Source organism: Lissotriton helveticus, chromosome 4_1, assembly GCF_964261635.1.
Source record: "Lissotriton helveticus chromosome 4_1, aLisHel1.1, whole genome shotgun sequence".
NCBI lineage: Eukaryota > Metazoa > Chordata > Amphibia > Caudata > Salamandridae > Lissotriton > Lissotriton helveticus.
Genome location: NC_136063.1, coordinates 1,680,272,208 through 1,680,290,873, shown reverse-complemented (window position 1 = coordinate 1,680,290,873; position 18,666 = coordinate 1,680,272,208). Strand labels below are relative to the sequence as shown.

The window sequence follows — 18,666 nt, the reverse complement described above, 5'->3', positions numbered from 1 at the left end:
ATAGGTGTTAAAGATTAGCAAATATGGCTGAACTTGCCCCTCTTCACCAGGCACCTGGAAAGGTATCAGAGTTATATGGTGGCACACATCCTGTTTACGATCAGTTGAGGAATAAGAGCCTGGACAAAAGGTGTAGGGAAGGATTCCACGTGATAGTAGAGCACAGTGGTTTGCAATGTCAAAGGCTGCAGAAAAATCTGACAAGGTGAAAATCTCCATACAGCCAGCATATAAGCTACAGGTCATCTCATGTTAATTCCATGGCAAAAGGAGTACCAGGTCAATGGCCACAAGTCCACTTGGACTGTGTCAAGAAATGTGTGTGTTCGTTGCAGATGTGGCATTTTAGGCATTTCACTAGGAAAGGTCAGATGAAGGTTTATGTGGGTCCGGAAAAAAATTATTTGCGTTTTGGGTCTGTGTTGATCTTGGATAATGTCGATGAATAGGGTACAGAGGCATTTTAAAGCAGACGGTATGGAAGAGCTTGCTTTAAAAATTCAAGGGAGGACAAAGGTGCATTGAGAACCTGCCAACACCATGCTGCTGTGGAACACAAGCCTATGCATAGTGTGGGTGATTCATTTTAAATCAGCTCAGGGTTGCTTTACAGTGGTGTTGTACATGGGGGAGATCCAACAGAATGCAGTAAAGCTGAGGCGTAGTGCTCCCCAGACCCTTGCAATATCATAAACCTTATTGTTAAGTAGACTACAGTGCCTTGACGCTTACGCTATAGAACAACATTTGTGGTCACATCTCCGAACCACAATAATTCTACATTTCTGTCCTTCTCTGAATTGTCTTTTTCATTGTTCTACATGTGTCTACTCTGAATGCAGGCCTATTTTTGGTTAAACATTTTGCATGATAGGCCGTTCATTTTATTGTGAGCGATTACTGGGCCACACTTGAATGGCATTCGAAACCTGCAAATCACCTCCTGAAGCAAACTATAGTTCCTCAACTAAGCTAAAGTCAGGAGTACAAAATGAGTGTGCCATCAATACTAATGAATGAAGGTGTAGACAAGGCCCTGAAAAACTGTTGTAAATAGTCCCACCAATAGATAAAGTCTAGTAATCTCTGATTAATGTAGAGAAAAGCCTTGTATCAGGGAACTAAAACCGATGTATGACAGAAAGCACAAATGGTTTACCACACGTGCCTCTACCACACAGCCCAACCACGAATGCGTCTTAACCACGCATTCCTTTTGTGGTATAGGCATGAATGGCAAAGCGGTATTTGTGACCACGGTCGCCACTACACTGCCTCCTGCCTGACCACCTCCACTCCTGCCCCCCACAGCGCTGTCCCATTAGCCACCCCAAACGCTTCCACTACCCTAAAACCTACCCCAACACTAAAAACTACCCATTCCCCTTCCACTGCCCCAAGGCCTAAAACCCTACATTACCCTGACCCCCCTGCATCCCTTTAACTAACCCAACCCCTTCCACTGCCCTAAAACCTACCCGACGCCCCAACACTAAAAACTACCCAAACTACCCATTCAGCTCCCACTGCCCAAAGGCCTAAAACCCTTCACTAGGTCGCCCCCGGCCTGTGCTGTCCCTTAAACTACCCCAACCCCTTCCACTAACCTAAACCCTACCCAGACCCCCGCCCTAAAAACACACTCAACTACCCTTTCCCCTCCCATTGTCCTAAGGCTGAAAAGCCTGCACCCTAACGTACACTACCCGACCCCCTCACCCCCTACCCTGTCCCTTAAACTACCCCAACTCCTTCCACTGCCCTAAAACCTGGCCATACCCCCTCGTAGCCCTTAAAAAAACAGTCCCACTTACCTCATCGCTACCATATTCCTGCAGTTAGTTCACGCATATGCGTGGTTAAGACATATGCCTGGTCAAGGCAAGCGTGGTATAGCTAGCGTACTCGGAACACTCATGGTTCAGACCGCGGTGTTCCGACTGTTTCCCAGCTAAAACCAACCTAAAGAGAGGTTTGCTCGCTTTCAAAAACCATCCTTCACCATATCGTTCACATCCAAAGACCTCTAGCATCACTAGATTCATGGTTCATGTACAAGAATTTTATACATTTACCATAAACCTGTATGTCTCAGATCGAAAAGAATTAGGGTATTTAGATTGCCTGGGAAATCAGGGTCAGAACCTGAACCACCGGTGAAGTATAAGCAGTGGACATGTACCACGCCCACTTAGGCCACGCCCCCGGACTGAGCTATAAATACACCGCTTCCTCTAGCGCCTGACTGATCCTTCCACCCAGTCCTGAGGCAAAATAGCCGGGAGCTGGAGGTACTCTTCAAGCAGACAATTTGCACTTTGATTTTAGAAATTGCATTTTAACCTGTAAACTTGCACTTTGATTTTAAAAATTGCATTTTAAATTTGTGTATTGCTCACTCACCCTTCTCTGTGTTTCACGCGCTTCCCACACCAAATCCTAAGCGCACAGCCGATCTTAACGCTGCTCGCGCTCTTACCAAAACAGCGGCCGCCATCAACACAGGCGTGCGCGCAGGCCACGCCCATTCAGGCCACGCCCCCTCTCTACAATCATGTGCATGCACAGGAAGCGCAGCGGGAGCGCCGTTTGCGTGCCGAGGGCGCGCCTAGGGCAAGCCCGTCTGCGCCCGTCCGCGCCAAGACCGCGACAGGCGCAGGTAACTCTGCCCAACCCACCCCCCGTACTTCCTACCAACCTAGCGACCTTCGTCAACTACAGGCCACTAAACATTGTCCATGCAGAGTCGATCCATCCACTTTTACAGGCCCACTTAGGTGCAAACTTTGCCACTGGTCCGCCGAGCTCCACTCAGCCGCCCCATCGGCCAACATTCTTCAGGCCCCCCCACCCTCCTTCAAAGGCGGCCTGATCAACGCTCGCTCCATGTGCAAGCACAACCAAGATATACACGACCTCATCTTGGAATCCGACCTAGACTGCCTCATGATAACTGAGACATGGCTCACAGCAGATAGCAACCCTGACATCGCCGTTGCTCTTCCCCTGGGCTACTCACTTTTTAGGGAAGACAGAGCCAAAGGCCGAGGCGGCGGTGTGGCAATCATCCTTAAAGATTCCTTCCCTTGCCATACCTTTAGTCTCGAGTCTCTGAAAAAGACTGAAGGACTAGGCTTCTCTATCAAATTGAACGAACACACCTCGTTCTCCGGCGGACTCATCTACCGCCCACTCGGCAATGCATCAGAGTTCCTCGACTCGCTGTACGACTCGCTAGGACATCTCTCCCTTAGATACCCTTCTTTCACCCTCCTTGGTGATTTTAACCTCCATCTTGAATCGAAAATCGATACTCATACCATCAACTTCATACAATCGCTCGAGATGTTCAATTTTAGGCAACTCGTCACCTCACCCACCCACTCTCTGGGTCATACCCTTGATGGAATTTGCACAAACTTCCCTTCCTTGATCACTCTTTCCCCCTTGCCCCAGATTTGGTCTGATCACTCCCTGATCCCATTCCACATCCTTAGTAAAAACCCACCCAATCGTGACAAAGCTACCTTTCACCCCGACAATCATATCAATTGGAAAAAGGTTCAAGAGAACATCACTCACAATCCTTCAATGCAAACTCAAACGCCCATCCTCTCCGGCAATGTTGACACTGACGCCGATCTTTTCCATAACTGGATCTCTCAAGAAATCAAATCCAGAATCCCGCCCTCACGCCCCGTATCTCCCGGGGCAAAACTAAAACCAAAACCAATGCCCCCTGGTTCACACCAGAACTTGCAAAAGCACATCTGCTATGTAAAAAGGCAGAAAGAAAATGGCGTAAGACATACGAGGCTACCAATCGCTCCTCCTATATCGCAACAAGGAAAAACTACCTTTTGGAAATTAAACAGGCCAAAAAGAACTACTATGTCAATGCCATAAAAAACGCGGGCCAAAAACAAAAGGCCCTGTTCACGATTGTCAAATCATTCACGCATCCAAAGGTACTTCAGCCAGTTATCCCCCCTTCCCAGAAATTTTGCGATCAAATTTCTGATTATTTCGAGGAAAAAATAGCCTTGCTCCAAATTAACTTCCCCCCCCTCACTATTCCCCCAGTGTCCCTCTCACCGGCTTCCCTAGGCATCACGCTAAGCCGTTTCTCCCCGGTCACCCTTGAGCAGTCGAAAAAAGCCATTCTGGCCTGCAAATCTGGCGCCCCGTCCGATCCCTGTCCCCCCATGATACTTCACCAATTAATCGATGAGGTCAACCCGACCATCAACAACCTAATCAACTCCTCGCTCAGCTCAGGCTCAGTACCCAGCCGCTGGAAAAAAGGGATCGTCAAACCCCTTATGAAGAAAGCAAATAAACCCTTGACTGATCTCACCAATCTCCGCCCTATTTCGCTACTCCCGGCCTTAGGTAAAATCACGGAACATCTAGTCCACAGCGAACTGAAACGCTATCTGGACGATAACAACCTTCTTCACCCCCAACAATCCGGATTCCGCCCCAAACATTCGACAGAAACTGCTCTCATTGAACTGTCAGACACCATTAAAACTCTACAAGATCAGAGAAAAAACTCCATCCTAATCCTTCTCGACCTAACGGCGGCGTTTGACACCGTCTCCCACACCATCCTCATCAATAGACTCAGGGACATCGGGATCTCCGACTCCGCCCTATCCTGGATTACGTCTTTTCTCTCCGACCGTTCGCAAACTGTCACGCTTGGCCCGTTCCATTCCAAAGACAAACTGTTCTCCTCAGGTGTCCCACAAGGATCTATCCTAAGCCCTCTCCTTTTTAACGTTTACCTCATTCCTCTCCTTAATCTGATAGAATCATTCGGCATACCTGTCACTTCGTATGCCGATGACACACAGCTCATTGTGCCACTGGACAAACTTTCTACCAAAGCTGAACTCAACCTGAAACATTGCCTGACCGAAGTATTTCGATGGATGGACACGAACCACCTGAAATGCAATTCAAACAAAACAGAGATCCTCCCTATTGGCACAAATATCTCCTTTTGTCCAGCATTATGGTGGCCGGAAAATTCTGTTGCCCCCCCCCAGACTGTGTCGTCGGCCAGGAACCTCGGCGTAATCTTTGACTCTGACCTTTCCTTTGATCAGCATGTCAGAACCGTCGCAGGCAAATGCTTCGGAATGATCAGATCCCTGAGAAAGTTCTTCGACTTCCTCCCCATCGATGCCAGAAAGACGGTGACAGTCGCGCTCATAATCTCGCGACTAGACTACTGCAACGGTTTGCTTGCAGGAGTCAAAAAGAGCACCCTCCTAAAAATGCAAAGCGTACTTCACACTGCTGCCCGTCTCGTCCTGGGCCTACCCCGCAGATCCTCCATCTCCGCAGCGCTTCATTCACTTCACTGGCTCCCCCTTCACAAAAGGATTTTATTCAAAATCCTGATTATAGCCTTTCGTGCCTACAATAAGACAGGCCCTAAATACCTCACCAGGCGCTTTCCCCACTATGTGCCCAGCCGTCACCTTCGTTCAACCAATGACAACCTCATCCTCATCCCGAAATACAATCTGAAAACGAAAGGTGAAAAGACCCTCATCTTCCTTGCATCTAAAGCCTGGAACAAACTGCCCAAAACCCTCCGACAACAAACCCAGGAAAAATCTTTTAGAAAGCTGCTAAAAACATGGATCTTCAACCTCCCGGACGTTTATTCCAAAACTTCCATCTAATCCTCCTGGACTGGTTCATTTAGGTTCCAAGCGCCAAGATGCTCCCTCCGGAGCGAACGTCGCGCTCTAGAAATACCACACAAAATATCAAAAATATCACAACAAAGGATGTCTCATCTAGTCAACTGTGACACGCTATTCATTATAGAACAGCGCATCACACCTTGGTTCAAATACAAAGTTTACCCTTATGAATCCAAAGGCTATATTTTTAGCATGTTAGTGTTCAGTTTGCAAGTCATGGACACTCCACAATTGGGAACTACACTTATTTCTAGGCCCTTCAAATTGCCTGGGGCAGGAGGTAGAAATGAGCCAGAGTGGACTGTCCCAAATGTTGAAAGATGAAAATCCTTAGATTTGGCACAACAATGGTCAGAAGGCAGTTGCTGGTTTAAGGACCCATTACATACATGAAGATTTCGTTAAAGATCAGATCTACAATCTTAAACTGAAAATCGTTTGCTTATTTATTGAAACATTGATGCAGCACATATTGTGACAAGCTGTGCAAATGTGTATGCAACTTTCATTAACTTGTGTTTGACATTTTAAGTACATCTCACCTGTTAACAGATTTTAGGATTCTGGGACTCTTTTCTGATGTTCGATATGAAAGAGTCCTAGGCTATTTCAGCTTTAGTTGCCTTCTTCATGTCTTCACCTAACGTAATCAAGCATTTGAGGATTTGTTAGCGTCAACTACGTTATCAATTTCAATTTAAAAAAGTTTAAAACATAAAATAAATCATGCCTGCTTTATCAGTGTGTGTTATGCATCTGCATTAATTAAATTGTGACAACAACTCAATTAAATTTGTTTTTTAAGCCCACGAGCATCAGAAGGATGCTTTTCTGTAGTTAGCGTAGATACCGGTGTGGCTTGTACAGGCCTATTTGAATATTCAGATCAAATGAGAGGGGACAGATTTCACGGTCTTGGCCCCACCTTGCTTTAAATTAATATATTTTTTGGATCAAAATTCATTTGCCATTGTTCCTATAAAACAATATTTGCTACTTGTGCTCTCACACCTGTAACCCTCACCTTCTGACACTCGTATATTGAGACCTCTTGTTTCAGCAGAAGGCTTTTGTAGGGTTACATCTTGGATACACCTGAACACTCTTAATGTCTATGTGCAAGACAAAAGCGTTGAATGCTAACCGACCTTTAGTCGCGAAGGAGGACAAGAAAGCTGAATGAGTGTTTAGTAGTTTACACATTCAGATCTCCCCCCCGCCCCACCCCCCCAGTTTAAAAGTTTAAATCATACATACTTGGGAGTGTGTCCAACCCATTATAGATAAAACAAAAAAACAATGAATCCTTTGGAGCCAGAATCTACTAATTAGGAGATCGGTCAACTGGACAAGTCAACACATATCAACATTATTAAAAAACAGTTAATCCTTTAATAAGTGAGTAGCTCAACTTTGAGTGAGCAGCAGCTCCAAAGTTTTGGACAAGGCATACCATATTCAGTCTATTGCATGGGGTCATGTTAACTTTAAATATTCACGTTTTCCCCTTCTACTTACCTATACTGCTCATCTGTTCTTTATATGATCTTGGGCCTACTTCAATAAGTTTGAACTTTTTTTTTCTTTCCCAACTATTTTGCTGCTTATTCGTTTTTATTATGGTTTTGAGTCTACCTGGATAGTCAATAGTTGGATACCATATATGCCAAGTTAATTCTGTAGAGAAGCCCACCTTTTGCACTCGAGCTAATTTGGATTTGGATTTATTACAATAATCTCTCAATGCACGTGTTCTATGTTAATTAATTTTGCTGACATTATTGATAGGTGTTTTAATAACTTGAGGTCCTGTATGACAAATTCAATTTTGCAGCTCTCCGATTAAGAGCTCATAGCTGTTACTTGTACAGTCTTTTCTTGTGTTATGTATGAGTACTGAGTCATTGCTCATTGCAAGATTTTATAATAAATCCAAAAAATAAACATTGTATTCATTCCCATTGGAGTCACTTGTGAATAAATAAATATTAACTGAGTTAGTATATCAAAACGTTCTGGCTCAATTGTTTTTTCTTAAACACATTTTATTGATTTTTCATAACACAACAAAGGCCATTGTCAATGGTATACATGTGAACACATGGATCACGTAATTGATTCCATAAAGCAGTACATCATGTAATCATAGTAAATGCAGTGTAGATACTGTGCATTTTGACAGCGACAATGAGCATATGTTAACATACAATGTATTATAGTTTCGTCATTGATAAGGCCTTCCGCCCCTTTCCCTCAACTAGTAACAATTTCACAGCATTCCACCCACACCCTCTTTCCCCCCCAGACTCGTTCCATCTGATAACATAAATTTCCTAGTCAGTATGCCCGAGCTATGTAATACAGTAACTTCGTTGAGGGATTTGTTAAATTCACACCTTTGTGTTTCGGACTCTGTAGCCGGCTCGCTCCTTGCCTGCACCTGTAAAGGCTTTATACAGCGTATTGATGTGTAACCCATTCACTTTTGAAGAAATAGATATTAACTGGGTTGGGGCGTGGCTTGGCGCCCGAGGGTAATGGTGGCGATCGGGTGAGGCTCCATGGTCACCCGGTAGACCTGAAGCTCCGAACTGTCTTTTCCTGCTTAGAGGACATGTACGGTTATCGGAATGTGCCAGGATCATTCCACTACGCTTGGGACTCGTCTCGGTGAACTTTAAAAGCAACAACACGTCGCAGTGAGTTTTCGCGGTCCTGTCACAAGTACGGCAGCCATTTTGTGTCGCTCTTGCGCGTCTCCACATTTTCCGCCTGTGACCCCCCACTTCGTTTTCCAGCGAGAGGAGCTGCTTTTTCTTTCTAATAATGGCAGGGGAATTCTCAATGTGAGCATTTTACTTGCAATTACGGAGTTATTATATGCTAGACTGCATAGCTCATCATGCCTTTTCTTCTTGCTACATTTTGAGGAGCGGCCATTTCAGGGACACTGTTTTCAGAGTACATATTAATGCTCACTGCTGATGGGCTTCTTAACAACGCGTTTTATTCCCTGCATTTTTGGGGGTGGGGGGATTATGTCACATATATATATTTTTTTCTTTCAAGCTGCAATTTACTCTAATGATGTCATTTTTTATCGTTTGACTTCTGCTGTATTGCTGACAGATAAAGCCATGTGGGGACCATCTTGGTCTCATCTCAGCTTTATCCTTGCTCTATTGTGGATACCGTTCAGCTATTTCTCCTCATTTATTTGATGCGCATCTCATTTTGAGCTAGCATTAGGTCAATCAAGAGAATACCTCCGATGTGACTATTTCATTCAATATGAGTCTTTTGCGTTCCTAATCTCCCAGACATACTCACCGCCACCTTTCACCACGTCTTCCTTCATGAGACTATCCTTTCATATGTTTGTGACTTCCATTGCACGGCGACATACTTTTCTAATTACGCACCAGGATAAGCGGCGTGAGTTAAGATTTATGGGCAGAACCAAGACATTATCTCCATCCAAAGAGTACTTTCGTAAAGAAATCAAGGGTCTTCTCTGAATTTTCTAAATTACAAGACTCCCTAACTTCTTCAATACCCCTAAACAAATGTCGCTTGTTTCACAATGTGGAAAAGTAAATTTTGCCATGTTGTATGTGCCTACGTGTTCCCCATGTTATGTTATATGTGCATGATCGATATGCATGTATCCCCTCTGACCGATTAAAGACGCAATTACAGTTGTGTCCATCTCTAGTATGCCAGTTTTCAGCCTTCGTGAATACAACGAATATCAGGCCTATGTAAAGCTACGTTGGCACGTTTCACAGTGTGCACGTTAATTCATTGAATTATCCCCGTTTCTAGGCCTCAAAAGGGCCCGGACTCAGATTCAGCTCCTGTTTCCTGAACCCTCTCCGAGGAGCGATACAGCCCCCACCTGTATCCCTGACCCTTAGCCTACTTCTTGCCACGCAGTGCCCGGCTCGGCCTGGCTCTGCCTCCCAGTCTGCCAAGAGTATGTTATGATTCGAGTTATCAGTCCAACCCTCCTTCTCTGCATTCCTAAGCTACTGAATCGCATCAATAGTTTCCGTCATGGTCTAGCCTTTGTGTCTCCATGTAAGAGAAATACTGTATTAATATTCATAGAATATTCCTCACACACGCACTACATATAGAATAATGCATGCACCAGTCTTAATGTCTGTTAGCCTTTGCCCTGATAACTTTTGGATTCTATCAACATGTACTCTAAACACTAGATACTAGATATGCTTGGGTACATGTCGCTCTGACACTCCAGACTTTAGTCTCCTCTTCTAGCGCAGAAGTCATAGCCCCCAGTTCTCCCTAGTAACACGTCATTGTCAGTTTGCGCGCACCACTAGGTTAGAGGTCCCAGCTGCTCAGGTAGCCCCCTCCATGTTTCCGCCCCTTTTATGACATATTCTGTTACGTTTACATCACATGTCTATGTATACGCCCTGTACACGCCTTCTTGTTACATCATGTTGCCCTTATCTTTCGCGACTGCTACAAACCCCGCCTACTGCTACACCTACTATATTGAATGTAATGTATTCTGTTTAACTATAAATATTGTGCACTGTTATTAAAAGTTAGCCTATTCCTGCCCCCGGCAGCTGCCATCCTATTCCCGTACAGGCTGTCCTGTTCCTGTCCTTTATGCTTGATTAAAGCCTGTCAACTCCAGCTACCTCAAATCTTGACTCTTATTTATTGAGCTACCTGTTTATTGATTATAGTCAAAAATAGATCCGGTAATTAATTATTTATTTACCACATAATGGCGCCCGAATAGGGACTTGCCCTTTCCCCACGCGCCGGAGAAGCCACGCAGGCCCCCTGATCCTTTGCAGCCGTGACGGAACCATACCGACCACGTGCAGATATTTCTGCTTCAAGTATCCCTCAGGCCCACGGAGGAGACGGAGGTTGCGGTCCAGCATCCAGACGAGGCGGTGGAGGAACGCGGCGAGTCCCGACCAGAGCCCAAGCCAAGAGTCCAAGGTCCGAGGTATCCGGAGGCCCACCTGTAATGTAACTGAAGTCCGAAGTTCGTCCGTCCGTCGTCGTAGCAGTCCAGTCCAGTCCGAGGCCTTCCGTTCTTGCTGCCCGGTGAGTACCGTTGCTGGGGTAGTATCTAGACAGGGTCAATTAATTTGTCTCTGGTCCGTGGGTTTGGGTACACAGATCCAACACGAAGTGTCCACCTAGGTGGATGCGGGTCCTGACGTGTCTCTTTATGGGACCGGTAAGTTTCGTACTGTTTTAGCAGTGCATCTAGTCATTCCAGTAAGTTCTGTTCTCGAGAAATTCATGTATTCTGTTTTCAGTATTCCAGGTAATATTCTGTCCGAACTGTTGTTTTAAATGTTATTTCATGTGTTTTCAATGTCGTGGTATGAGTGATTTGTTTTCTTAAGTTATTATTGTGTTTATCGTGTATTGTATTGTGTCCAGATTCCAGTCTAAGTTATGCCTCTGTTCACGAAGTTACGTCAGTTAAAAACCAGAAAAGGTCTGCTCGAGGAAGCAGTTCCTGTCCCGCCTAGGGACAGTCCAGGTCATTTTATGTATCATAAGCATGGCATAAGTGCCATATTATATCTAGACTTATGGGTAGAGTACACCAAAGAATTAGAGGAAAAATATAGATGGCCCGTATCAGGTACGTGGGATGCCGAGTGCATCATGCGAGTAGAAGAAGTATTATGGAAAAAGAAAGCCAGACAGTCCCAGAAAGATGCCATCGAGTTATGGCGCAAAGAATCTCATAAAAGAACCGAAAAAGAAATCAGAAAGTCAGAATTAAGTAGAGAATCCTCAGAAAGAGCCCAAGAAAGGGAATTAATCGAAATAGGTGAACGAGTTAAAGCCGAACAGTCAGACAGACAGAGAAATGCCCTCATTAAGGGTATGTATCCTCTTCTTGCCGAGGGCTTGCCAAAAGCAACCCTGGAAGCACCATGTAATTTTCCGCCGCCATTAGTTCCGATTAAGCTACGTCACAAACCGACCGCAGCTGATATTTTTCTCTCGTCCTATTTGGACGACACAGTCCCAGAATATGCAAATCCTGTTCCGCCAGCTCCTGTAAATAATGTAATTCCTGTTCCTCCAGCCACCGGGGCACCTGTTACAGCACCTGTTACGGTACCCCCGGTCCAGCCCGTAGTACAAGTACCCGCTACATCGGTCACTCTGCCAGCACGAAGAGTATCGGTCGACGATTCCAGTTTAGGGGCCGCGGGGGGAGGTCCTCCTGGTACCCCGCCGCCACACAAACGTGTAACATTAGTCGAGTTACATGAACGTGCATTACAGCGTACGCCCAAATATCAGTCCGTTGCAGATATCAAACGAGCTCTCACCGAATGCCGTTATGATCCAGTCCCAGGCGATGATAATATGGTTATATATTCATTGCGTGTAAGACGGGTGACCGAGTATTTGGACACCCTACCGAATATGAAAGAAGATCTAGACAGAATATATCGTTTCATCCGTACAGGAGAAGATCCAGAAAGTATTGGCGAAATCATGTCTCTAAGGAAAGCTGAGACTCAGCTCATGCTATTAAAATTTCTAATCAATTGTTTAATAAGGGAACAAGATTGTCAGACTAAAGATCCGATCGAAATGAGAATCCTGACAAAGTGGAGTGATCATATAGCCGAGGGAAGACACAAGACACTCAGTAGTATAGACAGTATGTACAAGAAAATTCGTAAGGAAATAATAAGGTTACACGAGAAACGCAAAGCAGCACAAGTAAGCGAGAAAGAAGACAACACTGATACTGAAGAGGTAGAAGACGAGAATACTGCCAGAATAGCGTATGTAGGTAAATCTAGATTTCCAGACCGACATTCACGCCTAGAACACAAGAAAGTTTTTCACCTTCCAGCACTAGAACAAGAGAATCTAGAACAAGTATTTCAAGCTACCGATCACATTCTGAAATCACGAATCGGTTATAGTGAACTTAGTACCATGCATGAACAAGAACTAGTCCGATCAGCAGTCCGATGGGCTACTGATTCTACCACTTTTCCAGACGAAATAGTGGCACAAATGTTTCTGAAACTGCCCCCAGCCGAGCAGCGACTGGTGGGTATGTATATGATCCAGCACCTCATTACACTGTATGAGGGTCAGCATTCTGATCCAGGTCCGTTACATGATGTTCTGAACGAGTTACTCCAATATAGATGGAAAGGTCTAGGTACCGATTTAATTAGCGTCATTCTAGAACAGCGCCACAAATATAGAACGTTTCTGAATCCGCATTTTGTTCATGTCTCACCTCCAGAAAGTAAATCATTTTACATAGATAGACAGCATCCGTTACGAGAAGTACACCCAGTTAGGACAGCGGGTGGTGAAATGCAACGAGTATTTGTTTACACCCCTATCACAAAAATGGAACTCTTAGAGATGAAGAAATTAATTCCCTGTCACGACAAAGACCCAGCAGGGTTCCATCGAGAATTAAAAGACATGCTCCGTATGGGAGAATACACGTATCCAGATATCATTAAAATGTTAAAGGTCCTGTTGCCCGCAGGGGTATATGAAAAACTCAAGGAAAAAGAATGGGAGGTGGGAGAGAAAAAGATTGATTGGACAGCTTTAGAAGCTGAAGATAAAATACGAGTACCAGGTACCGGTCTTGGGGACAAATGTAAAGAATTGCCCGAGTTATTGATTCAAGTTTTGCCAAGGTTACTAGCCACGAAAAAGGAAGATTGGGATGCAATCTCAGCATGTAAACAGAAACAGGATGAAGACACTAGTGATTTTTATTCTAGATTTGAGAAATGTTTTATTATCAACAGTGGTTTGAAGACAAGTAGCGAGTCATACCCTCATCTTTTCGTTACTAAACTAGTCGAGAATTCAAGTCCACAAGTTAAAAATCGAGTTTTGAAAGTCGAAAGTAGTTGGCAAGCTAATACTCCGTCACAAATGCTTCAAATGCTCCAGTATCACCAGAATAGAATCAGGGAAGAGCAAGAACACGAAAGGAGACGTATGAAAGACACGAAAATGAAAGTACTAGTTGCACAATCTGTTCCACAGGACAGTCAGAAGAGGGGTCCGAATCAAGCCAGTCATCCTGCAGCTCCCGTTAAAGGGACATGCAATTATTGTAAACAGCCAGGTCATTTTATAAACGAGTGTGCAGTTCTGAAACACAACATAGCTACTGGTAAAACTAAAGAAAGACCACGTCCGCCTAGACAAGAACAAGTTTCACAGACTTCTCAGTCACCCCAGAATGCACAACAGACAGTTCCAGCACCGCAGCCTATCGCTGCAACACAGCATGTTACACAGCAGATGTACCAGTATGCCCAGACAGAGTATCCAGAGTATCAACAGTATTCATGAAACAGCCTAGAGAGGGAGGTAGGCTTGCCTCTCATCGAGATACCTGTAGATCAAGAGGGTCCCTATGTACACAGTCAAGTATTAGGGAAAGACAGAAAGTTTTTGATTGATACAGGGGCAAGTAGGACTACTATCAGTCATGACGAGGTTCCAGGGGCTCCGCTCTCAGGCTCTAAAAATGTTTCCCTTGGATTTTCAGGAAAACCGATTGTTAATGAGATTTCAAAACCAGTTACTCTAGAAGTTGGTCCATTGTCCCGAACTACTGATTTGTTACTTACGAAGTCATGTCCAGAAAATTTGTTAGGCATCAAAACATTGAAAGAATTAGGTGCAGTAATTTGCTGCTCCCCAGAAGGAATACGATTGTTTTTAAGACACTTTAAAGGTCACTATGTATTACGTGATTTTGATCCAAGGTTACTAAATGTACCGCAGCATTTATGGGCGCAAGGTCCAACTGATGTAGGTTTTATGCAAATCACACCCCATCGTGTGACTCTCAAACAAGGTATAGTTTTGCCACGGATCAGACAGTACAGATTGCCACCTGAGGCTGTAGCAGCCTTATCCAAAATTATTGACAAGCTTATTGTTCAAGGAGTGGTTGTAGAAACTGACTCCAATGTATGTAATTCTCCTATCATCCCAGTCATGAAACGTACTGATCCAAATGCACCTCCAGTATATCGATTAGTGATTGACCTTCGAGAGCTTAATAAATGTATCATACCCCAGTATCCAGTAGTCCCAGATATTTCATCCCTATTAACAGCTATTGATTCTGAAGCTACATTTTTCACTGTTATAGACCTCAAGAATGCATTTTTTAGTGTTCCCATTCATCCAGACAGCCAGTACCTTTTTGGTTTTTGTTTAAATGGAAGAAGCTATAAATTCACACGAGCTCCTCAAGGTTTCACAGAAAGTCCTAGTATTTACAGTCAAGCACTTAAAAGACAACTAGACAACATTCACATGCCAACTGACACTGCCCTGCTCCAGTATGTCGATGATCTACTGATCACAGCCCGTTCTGAACGTGACTGCGAGCGAGCGTCACTTACAGTCCTGTATTTTCTGGCCGAGCAGGGGCACAAGGTGTCCCCTTCGAAGCTCCAGTTCTGTGTCCAGCAAGTGATCTACTTAGGCCACTTACTGTCCAAGTGGGGTAGGCAGTTGACACCAGACCGTATCCAGTTAATAGCGAGTCTTCCACAGCCCAAGACGCAGAAGGAGGTACGTGCTTTTATTGGCCTCACTTCTTACTGCAGACAATGGATTCCTCAGTATGCATTTCTAGCAAAGCCACTGATACAGTTAACGACACAGGAGGCAGCCGTATCGACTGTCCTCCCTTGGACCCAGGAACATACTCTTGTTTTTAATGAATTAAAGAAAGCCTTATGTCAAGCACCTGTTCTAGCTACACCGAACTACAGTAAGCCTTTTACACTTTTTGTCACAGAACGTGATGGTACTGCATTATCTGTTCTCACACAAGATCAAGCAGGACAATACAAGCCCTGTGCTTATTATTCTAGCACATTAGATCCAGTAGCCCAGGCTCTGCCTGCGTGCCTCAAGTCAGTTGCAGCCACAGCTCTAGCCATCAGACAAAGTGATTCCATAGTGTTAGGACACTCCCTGACAGTACAAGTTCCACATTCCGTGGAAGTTCTTTTAAACCGAACACAGACTCAGCACTTGACAATTGCACGTTTAACAGGTTATGAACTGACACTGTTCCAGCCACACATAGAAATCAGACGCTGCAACATTCTGAATCCTGCTACATTGTTACCGGCAGTTACTTCAAATCCTGCCACACATGACTGTGTGGAAGTTGTTAACACTATGACTAAGCCAAGACAAGACCTGACAGACATTGCATTACCTAATCCCGACCTGACACTTTATGTGGATGGTTCATGTATGAGAACTAGTACAGGAGAACTAGTAGCCGCGTATGCAGTGACTACTGACACTGAAGTTATTGAAACACACCGTATTGACACCCTGTCTGCTCAAGCAGCAGAGCTAGTTGCTCTGACCCAAGCCTGCATACGTGCCAAGAACCTGAAAGTAAACATATACACAGATTCACGTTACGCATTCGGAGTTGTACACGACTTCGGAGTGCTCTGGCAGGAGAGAGGTTTCATGACTTCTCATGGAACCAAGATTCAGCATGGTCTCCTCATTCAAGCTCTGTTAGAGGCAATACATTTACCGACAGCTATCGCTATCATGAAGTGCAAGGCACATACGAAAGTTACTGATATCATTTCCCAAGGTAACGATCTAGCAGATCGAACAGCCAAGCTTACAGCTCAGACACCAGACATTCCAGTTAACAAGACACAGACATCCACTCCAGAACAGACTACTTATATGACAGTTAAGGACCCTACACAAGATGTCATAGACATACAGTTACATGCTACTCCCGAGGAAATCAAGAAATGGTCCGAACAAGGAGGGGTCCAGACAAATCAGGGATGGGTGACGAAGGGAAAAGCCACATGGTTTCTCCCCGACTCTATGGTTCAAGTCATTATTAATACCGCACATAGTCCAGCACATCTAGGAGAAAAAGCTATGTTAGACAGTATACAGAACCTTTGGTTCAACAAGCACTTACGAGCTGCAGCCAAGCAGAAAGTCCGTACTTGTATGATATGTTGCCAATTCAATCCAGGTAAAAGTGTCCCGGTGGAACAAGGTGGATTCCAACCCCCTGACCACCCTTTTGAAGTCCTCCAGATGGGTTATATTCAGATGGAGCGATGTCGAGGTTTCAAGTATGTCCTCGTAGTTGTATGCGCTTTGTCCAGGTGGACAGAAGCATATCCAGTTCCAGATTACACAGCCGCGACCACTGCCAAGCAGTTGGTTCGTGAATTCTTTCCCCGTTATGGACTCCCTAGGGTCGTGTATTCTGATAACGGCCAGCCATTCTCATCTGAGTTAATGAAACATGTTTCCCTTTTGTTAGGGTACCAGTGGAAGTTCCATTGTGTGCGCCATCCTGAAGCAGCCGGTCTCGTAGAGAGACATAATCAGACCCTGAAAATCCGTATTGCCAAGACATGTAAAGAGAAAGGTGTAGACTGGCTAGTTGCCCTGCCAGTTGCTCTATTCTTCATGAGGATGGTTGCACATTCCAGATCAGGTCTGTCCCCTTATGAGGTCGTATTCGGCCGCCCCCCAAACATGTGGGGTACACCTAGACCCCGCAGTATTACAGATGTTTCCAGTAATATGTTGACAGATTACCTAGCTTTCTTGATGTCTGCCCTACACTCTTGTCGTTCACAGGTTGCCGCTGCATTTCCAGACAATACCGAAGTGAAACCGCATGAGGTCATTCCAGGCGACCTCGTCCTTGTAAGGAACTTTGATCGTTCAAGTCCGCTGGAGCCTCGTTGGAAAGAGCCGCGACTTGTCCTTCTGACCACCCGCACGGCCGTGAAGTTGGAAGGCCGCAAGGGGTGGGTCCATCTGTCCCATATAAAGAAATTTCATGGACTACCAGACAAGACATTTTCTAAGGACTGTTCCATTTCTAAAGACTGCCTGAAACCAGACTTTGATCTGAATCCTGAACTGAAAGTTCCTCTGTTAGAGAAAACTCCGCAACAGGAGTATAAGTTAAAGCTCCGGTCTAGCAAAATAAGTCAGCCAGTTTAATTGTCTAAGTCCCTCTCGGGTGAAACGGTTAGACAGGTATCTGACATGTATGAGATAGACCCCCATAGTGAAAGAGTTAGTCAAAACTCTATACGATGTATCGTTTTTCTAAGTTTCTTATTGTTTCTAAGTTTGATGGTTACCTGCACAAGTTATGCATTACATTTATGTTTTCCAATTTCTCATGTAAATAAGTTTTCTAATGCTACAGTAGAGCACACATTTAGTGATCTGCCTCCTCACGAGTTATCCTATCGTCTTGCTATGAGAAATAATACATTTATAAGAATGTTACACTATTCACACCAGACCAGCAATGCCACTAATTGTTGGGTGTGTGGTCGACTCCCCCCTTTCCAGACACCGAAGGGAGTTCTGCCACTCTTTCCTTATCCGTTTTCACATAATGGTTCGTGTGGAGCATGGTCCACGTTAACGTCATCCTCCAATGATATGTCTCTTCTGAACAGAACATGTTTCCCAGACAAGCAAGGTCTCTCCCATAGAACAGGGTTAGATCTAGAAAATGAAGTATATGATTTGGGTAATTATTCTTCGAATTTTATGGTCCTGAATGTTCAGTCTGATACTACTCCAGATTTACCTGCTATTTCAGTACTACCAGTCAAAGGCGAATTATGTGTCAGAAATAATGGTTCCGCACATGTAGGACATAGTGATTGTACTACTACTGTAGAGTATAGTGACAGTGGGAAATCTATTTTCAAAGCCTCACGTCATTCTTATTTTGTGTGTGGTCAGACCGCATATGTTCGTCTGCCCCTCGATTGGGATGGAACATGTTACATTGCCTTCCTACTGCCACCAGTTTTTCTAGCCCCATCTGATTATCACAGAAACACACATCTAG

At 44.6% G+C, this 18,666-nt stretch overlaps 1 protein-coding gene across 3 annotated transcripts in view; it reads right to left on the bottom strand.

Moving 5' to 3' along the window:
* Positions 1-18,666, bottom strand: part of ENOX2 (ecto-NOX disulfide-thiol exchanger 2) — a 1,184,097-nt gene that overhangs the window by 1,147,496 nt on the left and 17,935 nt on the right. The window contains exon 2 of one of the 3 annotated variants that reach the window (XM_078688355.1): positions 6,266-6,363. The exons of the other annotated variants lie outside the window; for them this stretch is intronic. The gene's annotated coding sequence lies outside the window, so the exon portion shown is untranslated. The remainder of the gene's footprint in view (positions 1-6,265; positions 6,364-18,666) is intronic. 3 annotated transcript variants of the gene reach the window in all.